Source organism: Chiloscyllium plagiosum, chromosome 38 (assembly GCF_004010195.1).
Source record: "Chiloscyllium plagiosum isolate BGI_BamShark_2017 chromosome 38, ASM401019v2, whole genome shotgun sequence".
Classification (NCBI taxonomy): Eukaryota; Metazoa; Chordata; class Chondrichthyes; order Orectolobiformes; family Hemiscylliidae; genus Chiloscyllium; species Chiloscyllium plagiosum.
This window is the reverse complement of record NC_057747.1, coordinates 2,267,389-2,279,479: the sequence shown is the minus strand read 5'-3', so window position 1 is coordinate 2,279,479 and position 12,091 is coordinate 2,267,389.

Genomic DNA, 12,091 nt, shown 5'->3' with positions numbered 1-12,091 from the left:
GCACTTTCATTGGGTCCTCTAAGTTTGCTATGGGAAGATTGACAACCTGTTTCAAAGTAACCTTCCTCAATCACTGGCCCCAATACAGATTTTGTCATTTCAGATGGCTGACGCATTTCTGTCGTTTAGCCAACCTGTTTTTTTTAGTGTATTCAAGCAATCTGCCTCAGCTTTCTGCACATATTCATGTTCTTCCCACTGAATCATCAAAAATGAAAACTAAATGTCAACTTATTTCCCAAATTCCTCCAAATATTTGTTTCCTCTCTTATTGATCAATTCCTTTTCAGATTGGTTCCTCTCTTCATTCAGCTTAGCAACTGCTCCAGTCAGTTCAATTTTCTCGGTTTCAGAGTCATCTCTTGAACCCTTAGAGCGTAATATGGTGCCATAAGTGGCAATATGTAAACTTTTCACTGTGACAATAAAGCTAATTCTAATTCTAATTCAAATTTGACTACTCAACATGAGCATTATGTTCATGTCAGATTTCTTTGCTTCTTGGATCCTGACTGCCTCTTCAGCTCTTTCAATCTATTCGTCAGCTCCTCATTATGTTCCTTAAAATTTTCCTTGGCAGCTTTGCAAGTTCAGATCTGCTTTCAAAACTGCACGTCTCATCATTCTTATTCTTCAGGCTGCATCCAGTTTCAGCTGTATCGTTGCTCTTTACAAGGCAACATTCCAATAGTTCATCAGTTTGAATATTTAATTCAACATTCAACTAATGAGATTCCAGCTGAAGTCAATGTTCCTCTGGGAAGTTCAAGCAGACCTTTGCTGCTGGGAATTGTAAGGAATCGCAGAAGCATAGGACAACCCAGTGCCGAGATTTCTGTCCGGTAGAACACCTTCACTTTATCGTAAATGTGAATCTCTCTCTCACACACACACACACACACACTCTCTCTCTCTGTGTCTCTCCCCCACCACTCTACTCTTTTCTGAGCAGGATTTGTCCTGACTGTCCTGGAGTTGATCTCGCAGGATTAAATCACACAGTATCTACAAAAAGGACACAGGCCTTTAGGCCCATCTGCTCTGTGCTTGTGTTTATTCTTCATGTGAGCCTCCTCCCATCACCCTGTCGTTCTATTCCTTTCTCCCTCATGCAGCTTTCCCTTAACTGCATCAATGAATGTATAAGTTAGGAGCAGGTCCTGCCAGCCTGCTTGAGCATTCCATTAGATTGTGGCTGATCTGACTGAGGCCTTGACTCCACATTCATCCCCAAACCTGATAACCTTGACTCTCTTATTAGTCAAGCTTGTATTGACCCTGTCCAGAAGGGGTGGATGCAGGTACAGTTACAACATTTAAAAGACATTTGGACAGGTAAATGAATAGGAAAGTTTAGAGGGATATGGGCCAAACACAGACAAATGGGAACTAGTTTTGTTTGAGAACTTGGTTGAATGGACTGGTTTGATTGAAGGGTCTATTTCTGTGCCGTATGACTTAATGACTCTATAACTCTATAATTGTTCATCAGAAATTCTTCAGCAATTCCTTCTGTCTAATGCACTTTGTATAAAACTCCATGAAGATTCCTGTGACTTGAAGTGCATCAAGTTTTAGTTGGAGATCTATCTTGGTTGAATTTCCTTCTATAAATTTATCATTTAGTTGTTTCAGGCTCTCGTTTAAGTTTTACTTGCTGTATAAGTGTTGTCATTACTTAGCTATTTTAATTAGCAATTCAAATTTTATGTGTTAAAGTCGCTGTTTTATGCTGATCAGTTTTTCTTTAGTACAGCCTAGCTCTTGTTGCTACCTTTCACATTTTTGGATTGTTGACATTTATTTCTCTTGGCCGGTTAGTTTTTTTTCCACCTTAATCTATCCAGCTTTCAGGCTTGGACTAGGAAACAAGTTGGGAGCAGCCCAGAATGTTCCTCCAGCAAAATCTCAGTCCCTCTCATCCCCAGATGGTTCTGTTGAATATTCTGGACATGCCAAGAACTTGATCCCTGCCAAATCATTACTGAGTAGAAAATCCACTCCTTCAAACTGTAAACTAGTCATGGCAAGAATGACAAATCTGCCTAATACATCACTTTGTACATTAACTTCATACATGGGAACAGATGAAATCCCATCAAGACTGCCAATCCTGCAAATGTCCTCTGTTTCAAACCATTTGGAGCGCAAATCATATCATTGATGACTGTCTCAGAGAAGGAGACACTCAGAAACGTAGGTCTATTCATCCCAATAAAGGGGATTGCTTTCTGCAGCACAGCCTCAGAAGAATTCTGCTCCCAGGCAACTTGTTCGAGAAGAGATAAATCCTTTGTAGGAATTAGGAAATGTGACATTTCGAAATGGGGCAATCAGGATAGGGGAGACAATTGGGAGAAAGGCAATGACTGGGATGAAGGAAGATTAAATGGGGGTAGCAGGAGGCAGTTGCAATATATGTCAGACAGGATCAGGATAAGGCTAAATGCTGTCAACTGTCAGCCAAGGCTCACCACCTGTGCAGACACATGAAGATTAGCCGCACTGGACAATATAGGAAAACTGTAGGCCTCATGCATCTGGCAAGTTGTGTTACAGTAGGATTGGTAGGCAAATTCAACAATGGAGTTTGGATGTAGACATTTTTAAAGCGCAAATTTGCCATTAACAAATTGCCTCATAAAGTTGCCTAATTGAGTAACAACTTGTCCATGGAAAAGAATGTTTGCAAATTACTTTCCAGCTTGCTGAAAATGATGGAACTCATCAGTATCATTAGAAATGTTCATATTAAAGGGGACCTACTTTAATAAAGAGTGGTGACTATCTCTGTTTAATGTGTGACTGAAGATTCTTCTCAGGATCTTTGTACCTTTTATCATAAACCATGGCCTCTTCTTATCTTCATTTCCTTCAGAATCTGTTAAAAGTCAAGTCAATCACCACTTACTGCTTTTACTAGTCTTGGATAAAGGGCCATGGTCCACTTCATAAGCATTCTGAATTTAAAAAAACAATCTGATATAATCACTTCAAAATCACATTTACTCTAAGACAACTTTTAACTTCTTAAATTTACCCTATCCAGAGGGAATGGAGAACGGAGGTGAGTCCAACTCCAGCAAGGCATGAGAGATGGGTCGGAGGCCATGCCAGCACTGGAGGTGAGTCCTGGAGGTGTGTCACGACTGGGGCCCGGATTAAGAGGCAGTCCGAGCCCAGGCTGGCCTGGGAGACGAGTCCTGGACCAGAGGCCAGCATGTGGCGGCAGCAAGATCTCGTGTTCTGAAGCCCAGCGGGCAACAACTCAGTGAAAATTTGCATACTTTTAAAGATACTTTTCATTCTTATTCTGCACTTAAAGTAATTTGTTTACTTTTTAAAACTTTGTACAGTGGAACCTCGATTATCCAAATCTCAATTATCCGAATTTCAGATTATCCGAAGAATATCTCACGGTCCCGATACAAACCTTACATTATGAGATGTTTCCAACACTGATCGCGTCATTTGTTTACAATGTTTAAAAATGAACTCAGCTTACTGAAATGCTGCCGAGAACAGTCCTTGACATCGATAGGAGCCCAGGCACTGTCTCCAAATGACTGACCTCCCGCACTCTCTCTCTCTCTCCACCAACACACTCCCTGGAGTTCTACACAGGGGTGTACCCTAAATCCCCCTTCTCCAGATAATCTCTCTAACATTGTCCTGTACAGGGCAAAGGTGGCACCTGTCAGAAATGTGCAGTGTGTGTGTGTGCTATTTTGAGACTCTCCCTCCAAAGGCAGCAGCAGTCTTACTGTTGGTGTTCAGCCTGGCTGGCTTGGGGTGGAGGGGCGTGAGGATGTGGGGGCAGGGGCCAATGGAGGTGGTGGAGGCGCATGGGGATCAGGACTGGGGCTACTGGGGCATGTGGGGGCAGGGGGTCGCGTGCGGTGTGCTGCTGCCCAGTCTCCTGAATGGGGAGCAGACTTTGCAAGTGCTCACTGTGTCAATCAATTTAAACTGATTGGGGAGGGGGGGAAGCTTCAGCAATGCTGCCATTCCCTTACACACAACTGTGTGTCTGCTCAGAAACAAACCCTGAGACAGAGAGAAGGGAGCAAGGCAGGCAGAGCAAGGAAAAAGGAAACTTCAGAAAACTCCGAGCCCCAGAGCAGAGGCAATGAATCAATGAAATGAATAATCAATTATCCGATCGAAATAGTGTCCACCCATCTCGTTCCAATAATCGTGGTTCCTCTGTATTCCTGTACTTAATGTTTTTTTTTACTCTTGCAATTTTGTAACAAATGCCTAAAGTATCTGTCACCTAGGTACCCTGTACATCAGATGGGGCCAAAGAGGTGACATTACAAACTTTTCACTGCACCCATTTGAGTGCACGTAACAATAAAGGCTATTCTATTCTAAAAACATTTCTCACTGCTACCTCTACTGAAAGATCTGTGTAACATCCTTGAAATCTACAACTCTCTGAAGATGTCTTCATTCCTCTAATTCTCACCTTTTGCTGCTCCTTATGTTTAGTCATTGATCAATCAGTGACCATGCTTTCAACTGTTTAGTCCTAAGCTTTAAAATTCCCTCTCCACTTCTCTTTCCCCTCCTAAGATACCCCTGATTTAACCAATCTCCTGATGTGGCTGTTTTCAATCATGTTTTGATGAACCTTGTGATGTTTCACTACATTAAAGATACCAATGTAAATACAAGCTGTTACATTAACAAACAACTATTCAAGGATAACTGAGTTGATTCCATTCAAAATATCTCACTGCCATTGTCTGGGTATTTGTACATGTTTAAGCCATTTACTCCATATGGTTTCATGCAGTCATATGCTCCTTACATGTTTAAACTTTTTCTGAACTCTCTGTCTGATTCCACCACACCACAGTCATTCCTAAGCCAGTCTTATATTGATGATGGATTGGTTCTCATTTAGAAATTCAGGTCCAGATTCATGTTCTGCAGACAGGGGCTTAAATCTCAATACACCAGCCTTAAATGCAACCAATTATTTTAAAAAGTCTGGAATTGAAAGATAATCTCAGTTGGAATGATCATGACTGCCAAGGTCAATCTTTGTAAAAAGCCTACTGGCTCACTAATGTCCTTTAGGGAAGGAAATCTGCCATCCTTATCTGGCCTGACCTACATTTGACTGCAGACCTATAGCACTGGATTTGACTCTAATGGCTCTCTGAAATGACCCAGCAAGCCACTCAGTTCAAGGACAATTAGGAATGGGCAGCACGGTGGCACAGTGGTTAGCACTGCTGCCTCACAGCGCCAGAGACCCGGGTTCAATTCCCGCCTCAGGCGACTGACTGTGTGGAGTTTGCACATTCTCCCCCTGTCTGTGTGGGTTTCCTCCGGGTGCTCTGGTTTCCTCCCACAATCCAAAAAAAAATGTGTAGATTAGGTGACTTGGCCATGCTAAATTACCCGTAGTGTTAGGGACAGGGGTAAATGCAGGGGAATGTGTCTGGGTGGGTCGCTGTTTGGCAGGTTGGTGTGGACTTGTTGGGCCGAAGGGCCTGTTTCCACACTGTAAGTAATCTAATCTAATCAAAAAAAAAATGTTGGTCTTGCAATTGACAACCACGCCCCATGAAAGAATAAAGGGGTTAGTTCTCAGAGCCTGGGTCTCATATAGACAGCAGTCAGATCAAAATTCACTGGCTGGATTTTGTAAGCCTGATGCTCAGCAGTGCTGCCTTAAGCCAGAGTTTTCATGCCTAACCACTTGTCTGTGCCCAATAAAAATAGTATGTCTATCTTTGATAGTACACTACATGATACCACATATAAGCCCGAAATTGTAGTCAAGATGATGCTCTAGTGCGAGATGGCATGACTAAACAATGCACAGTATCACTTACTTCTCTGGATTTGGCAACAAAAGCACTAACAACAACAAGAACAATAACATCTTGCATTTAAATAGCACTTCTAGCATTGTGAAACATCTCAATGTGTTAGCAAACAAAATTTGATACTGAGCAACATGAAGTGTTATCGGAGCAAGGTGTCCAAATGCTTGGTTAAAGTAAGTTTTAGGGTGCGTCTTAAAGGAGGACAGAGTTGCAGGTAGGGAAAGAATTCCCAAACTTAGGACTGAAACAGTTGAAGGTATGGCCATCTATGGTGGAGGAATCAAAACTGGGCATGCACAGGAGGTCAAAATTGGAGGAACTTTGGAAAGTTGAGGGGTTGGAAGAGATTACAGAGATAGAGAGGATCAAAGCCATCATTCCAAGAGATGAATGCAATCTGTACCGCAGTCTGTTGAATGACTGCTGCAGTTAGTACGCAATCCTTGGAACAGCAAGCACAAGAATATCAAAACTGAGTTGTCCCTTGACTATGAACCAACGTAACCGGCAAGGACAGAGGGATTGGGTGGATAAGATTTAGTGCCAGTTAGCATATGGGAAGCAGAGTTTTAAATCGTCTCAAATTTATTGGAAGGTAGACTGCAGGAGATCAGCAAAGAGTGCATTGGATTAATCGGGTTTGCCGGGGTGGATCAAGGCAAATGAGCTTAGAGAGAGTTCAGTGAGGTGATGTGTCCAGATGTGAAAGCGTTGCTGCTGGAGCAGATTCCTGGTGATAAAACACCGCTTCATGAACTCAGATGCCAAACTGTGTGTTATCGAAACATTCTTGATGAACGAACTTGGCAAACAATGGAGTGTTTTGATCAGAGCTTCTGCAATTAAGTTTGCTGCTGTCACATGGTTCCTGTGAACTCTCTTTAAAACAGTCAGAGAATTCCCAGAACTAATTCACCAGACAATTTTAAACTGTCCACACCTCCTCATTTGGGGTAAATTCCAAATAAATGGATTATTTCCAGCGCTTTATCTTAAAATCTAATCACATTGATCAGGTAAACAGCAAAACGGACTGAGAGCAAAAGAGGAACTGGAGTTTGACAGAATTCAGAGAGAGACAGAAAATTTTGAACTCATATTAAACTCAAAGCTTGGAGATGTGGGGTTGACATACAATACCTCCTCTTCAGATGAAATATTGATCATCCAGGCACCACTATAAGCAATAATAAAAAATAAAGAACTGCGGATGCTGAAGATTTGAAACAAAAATAGAAATTGCTGGAGAAACTCAGCAGATTTAGCAGTATGTGTGGACAGAAAACATTTTGAGTCCAATTTCTGTTTTTGTTTCACCACTACATGCAAACTTGGAGAAATCCTTCAAGCTTTAAACATAAATTGTGCTTATTGATAATAAAAACAGTGCTTTTTGGTTGACAGCAGTGATTTATCCAATTGGAAGCTGGTGACCATGGAGAGTCTTGGGTGACCAATTGCGGATGCCTCTTTGCAGATGTTCCAGCTACTGGGCTCAGTGCCCTCACACTGTGCAACCTCAGTGGCTGCAGCAGTACCTGGTCAAAGGCTGTTGGCAGTCACTAGGGGAATCTGTGGGACTGACTGACTCTGCGCTATCTTGGCATCGCTTGGGCTGGCTGGCTGTCAGGCAACAATAAGGTCCACCTGAGAGGGAACTGTGGAAGAATGAATATTCCCATCCTGACCAAGGACTGTAGATTCATACTCCAGAAGGCTGTTGGCATTCTCCAGATGTAATGAGTTAAGGCTTCAACAAAGCTAGTAATTTGTTGGAGGACAGATAGCTGGACTTCTGGAAATCTCCTTATGAATTCTGGCTTCTACAGCTGGTGCTTGGCCCCAAATATTTGCTGAATTCAGGAAAACCTTGCCATCATCATGTTGAAGTAATGACTTGCCGCTGGAGTGTGTAGGACAGCAGTTAGTGCTGTGGGCTTGGTTGACCTTTGTGTATGACTGAACTGCTGTGCTCTTCCAGCACCACTAATCCAGAATCTGGTTTCCAGCATCTGCAGTCATTGTTTTTACCTTTGTGTATGGGCCTCTGCTATAGAAACTCTCTCTGGCTGGCCCCTTCCAGCAATCTGTTGATATGATTCCCTCCGCAAAGTCTTAGGCCTCTCCTCAGTTACACCTAATACCCCTTTCCTTTCTCTATGTCACTGTCTGTGCAAGCATATGAGATGTAGTACCTTTTACCCCCTCTCCTCTCACTGTCCAAGGTCCCAAATATTCAATTCAAGTGAAGCAATGATCAACATGGGCTTCTTTCAATTTAGCATATTGTATTCGCTGCTTGTGATGAGATTTCCTCTACATTGGATACTCAATGCAGAGTGAGTAATGTCTTTGTGGAACACTTCTGCTCAGTCCACAGACTTGACCGACTGCTTCCTGTGCTTGTCATTTTGATTGTCCACTTGCTTCCACTCTGACCTCTCTGTCCTTGGTATGCTCCAACGGCCCAGAATAGATTAAATATTGAGTTCAACAACTTTAGATGATAACCTCAGCCTTCATCTTGTTCGTTTTTCTTGCCCTTTCCTTTCCAGGATTAACTTTCATCTTGTTTCCCTCTTTATCCCTTCATGTTGCAGTTAGATAGCATTTATGGTGCCATTCATACTTCAATGAGCCATGACCTTTGTTTATTCACTATATCCATTGTCAATTTCAATGCCATTAGCAACATGAAACTTGTGGTTATTTAATTTCCCCTGGCTCCAGCTTATTGTGGATCTTCTCCAAGGTTCTTCTAACCCCTTCTAACTCCCACTCACTTAAACTCTTAAACCTCCATTTCTCTTCAGTTCTGATGAAAGGTCATTCACCTGAAACACTAACTCTGAATGTTGGTGGATTGGTGGTCACACAGAGAGTGCAGGATGGTATGTAAATGCTTAGGGCTGAGGTACACTCTCAGCAGAAATACATTTTTGAAAAATGTCATTTATTTGCTAACAGCCAGCAACTCCCAGCTCCCAGATTCTGAGGTATTTTTCCTTAAACTCTGGGACAAGTAAATAAACAACAGTCTGAAAATGAAGGTGTGAGATTTTTGTTCCCAATCCTGTCAGGATGGAACGCAGACTTGGAACCTAGAATTGAAAATTCTCACACAGATCAGGTAATGATCCACAGATTCTGCAACACATTAAGTTTAACAATGAGACAGTATTAGATGTTTTAGCAGGGATATAGATGCATATATCCCCATGGCCTGATGAGATGCATCCCAGGCTGGTATGGGAGGCAAAGGAGAAGATTTCTGGGGCTCTGGCAGAGATATTTAAAACTTTTCTAACCCCAGGGCAAGTGCTAACTGAGTAGTGGACAGCTAGTGTGGTTCCTTTGTTCAAACAGGGCAGCAGGAATAGGCCAGGTAATTACAGGTCAGTTAGTCTGATGTTAGTGGCAGGGAAATTGTTGGAAAACAAATTCTGAGGAATAGGATTAATCAACACTTGGAAAGGCGGGGATTGATTGGGAATAATCAGCACGGGAGATCATGTCTGACTAATTTAATTGTTTTATTTTAAAGGTGACTAGATATATTAATGAAGGTAGTGCAGTTGATGTGGTTTACATGGACTTCAGTAAGGTCATTGACAAGGTTCCATACGGAAGGCTGGCCCAAAAGGTACAACCCAGCTGGATCCAAAATTGGCTTCCAAAAAAGAGGCACAGTATGATGGTGGCCACACACAGAGCTCAGCAGAGCTCGAACTCAGCACCGCCTTCCTAACCTGCAATCTTCTCTCTGATCTCTCCACTCCCACCCCCACTCCGGCCTATCACCCTCACCTTGACCTCCTTCCACCTATCGCATTTCCAACGCCCCTCCCCCAAGTCCCTCCTCCCTATCTTTTATCTTAGCTTGCTGGACACACTTTCCTCATTCCTGAAGAAGGGATCATGCCCGAAACGTCGATTCTCCTGTTCCTTGGACGCTGCCTGACCTGCTGCGCTTTTCCAGCAAAACATTTTCAGCTAAGACCAGAGGGCACAAGTTTAAGAGCAAGTGGTTTAGAGGAGATCTAAGGAAAACAGTTTTTTTTAACCGAAAAGGTGGTAGAAATATGGAATATGCTACCTGTGAGGGTTGTGGACCCAGGTACTCTCACAGCATTTAAGCATCTGGATGACCTTTAAAATGTCAGGACACAGAAGGCTATAGACCAAGTGCAGGTAAATCCGATAAGTGCAGCTTGGTGTTTGTTAATCGGCATAGACATGGTAGGCCGAAGAGCCCGTTTCTATGCTGTATGTCTCTCATATCCTTGGTTCTGCTTTTAAATATAATGCCTAACTCCTCATACCTTCTCTATAAAACCTTTATCTAGTTGTGCCTATGTCGTTGTCACCCACATGAACCATGACATCTAGTTCCTGCCCCTCCTGAGGTTCCTCTTCAGCCCTAAGCAGATGTCCTGAACCCTGGCACAGGGCAGGTAACATAACCTTTTGGACTCTCATTCTTTACTGCAGAGAGCAGATTGAAACCCCATCACCATACTGTCCCCAGCTACAACCACAGTTGTTCTCCACAATTCGAACGGCTTTGTATACTATGGTAAATGGTCAGTTAGCTCATTCCCCCGCCACACTTACTCTCAAGCTTCAACAACCACCAACCTGTTGAAGTGTTGCAAAGACTGAGATTTCTGTGCTTCTGCCTCTGGGCCCTCTAACCTGTTCCATTCATAATCTCACTCTCCTGTCCCTGAACACTGACCAAATCAGAACACCCTCTCTCAACTGGTGTGACTATTTCCAGGTACGAAGAATCCAAGTAATGGTTTCCCTCCCCGATGTGTCACAATGTCTGCAGTTCAGCCTCGAGCTTAAAGTTGGAGACAAACCGGCTCAAATTTCAACTTCTTACTACAGACAGCTTTGCATATACATTTCAGAAGAGATGGTCCTTTGGTTATAAAATATTTTAGGACATCTGGATGTAGGTTTGCTCACTGAGATGAAGGTTCCTTTTCAGACGTTTTGTTACCAAAGGAGGTAACATCATCAGTGAGCCTCCAGATGAAGCACATTTTGGGACATCCATTGGTTGTGGAAGGGGCTATATAAATGCAAGTGTATGTTTACCCTCGTGGGAGAGTCTAGGGCTAAGGGCACAATCTCAGAATAAAGGGGTGTCTATGTAAGACGGCGAGGAGGAGGAATGTCTTCTCCCAGAGGGTTGAGAGTCTTTGGAACTCTGTGCCACAATGAGCTTTGGTGGGGTTGGACGGGCAGAGTCTTTATCATTGGAGCAAAGAAGGATGAGAGGTGACTGGATAGAGGTGTACAAGATGATGAGAGGCAAAGATAGAGGTAATAGCCAGAGTCTATTCACAGGGGAGAAATGACTATCATGAGGGGGAATAATTTTAAGGTGATTGGAGGAAAGTTTAGGGGAGATGTCAGAGTTGGGTTCTTTACACAGAGAGTAGTGGGTGTATGGAATGCACTGCCAGTGGGTGGTAGTAGAGTCAGATACATGAGGGACATTTAAACGACTCTTGGATCGGCACATGGAAGACATTACAATGAAAGGTGTGTAGGTTAATTTGATCTTAGAGTAGGGTAAAAGGCCGGCACAACATTGAGGGTTAAAGGGCCTGTACTGTGCTGTATTGTATATTTAAAGCTGAGACAGATAGATTCTTGATCTGTTGGGAAATCAAGGGTCACAGGGAAAAGGCAGGAAAGTGGGCGTGAGGAATGTCAGATGAGCAATCCTATTGAACAGTGGAGCAGGCTCAAGGGGCTGAATGGCCTACTCCTGTTCCGCCTTCTTATGGTTTAAGCCTTTCTTTTGTTGGTAAGATACATTTTCCACACATTGGACAGTTTCTGAACAAAACACATTCCCTTCGACTATTTTTCCCTTTAACATTCTCTCAATTGTGGCCAATAACTGGTATTGTGCTGATTCTGTATTCTGACCAAAAAAGGGCACAATTTTGTCAGAAGATACGGATTCAACTACCTAATAATTGTTGACAATTGTACATGCGCCATTTGCATGCCATTTTCAAACGCTTTTTACTCATATTGTGTCAACAGCAATCTTACCAAAGTCATGCGTTCCTTCACATAACAAACTGGGGCAAGAACAAAATGAATGTGCAAACTCTTGGGCTTGCCAGATGTCAGATCATAAATGCTAAAGGTTCTTCAGTTCATTTAAACAAACGTTTTAGCAAACTAATTTAGCCCCCTAAAAATATCTCTGTTAAGCG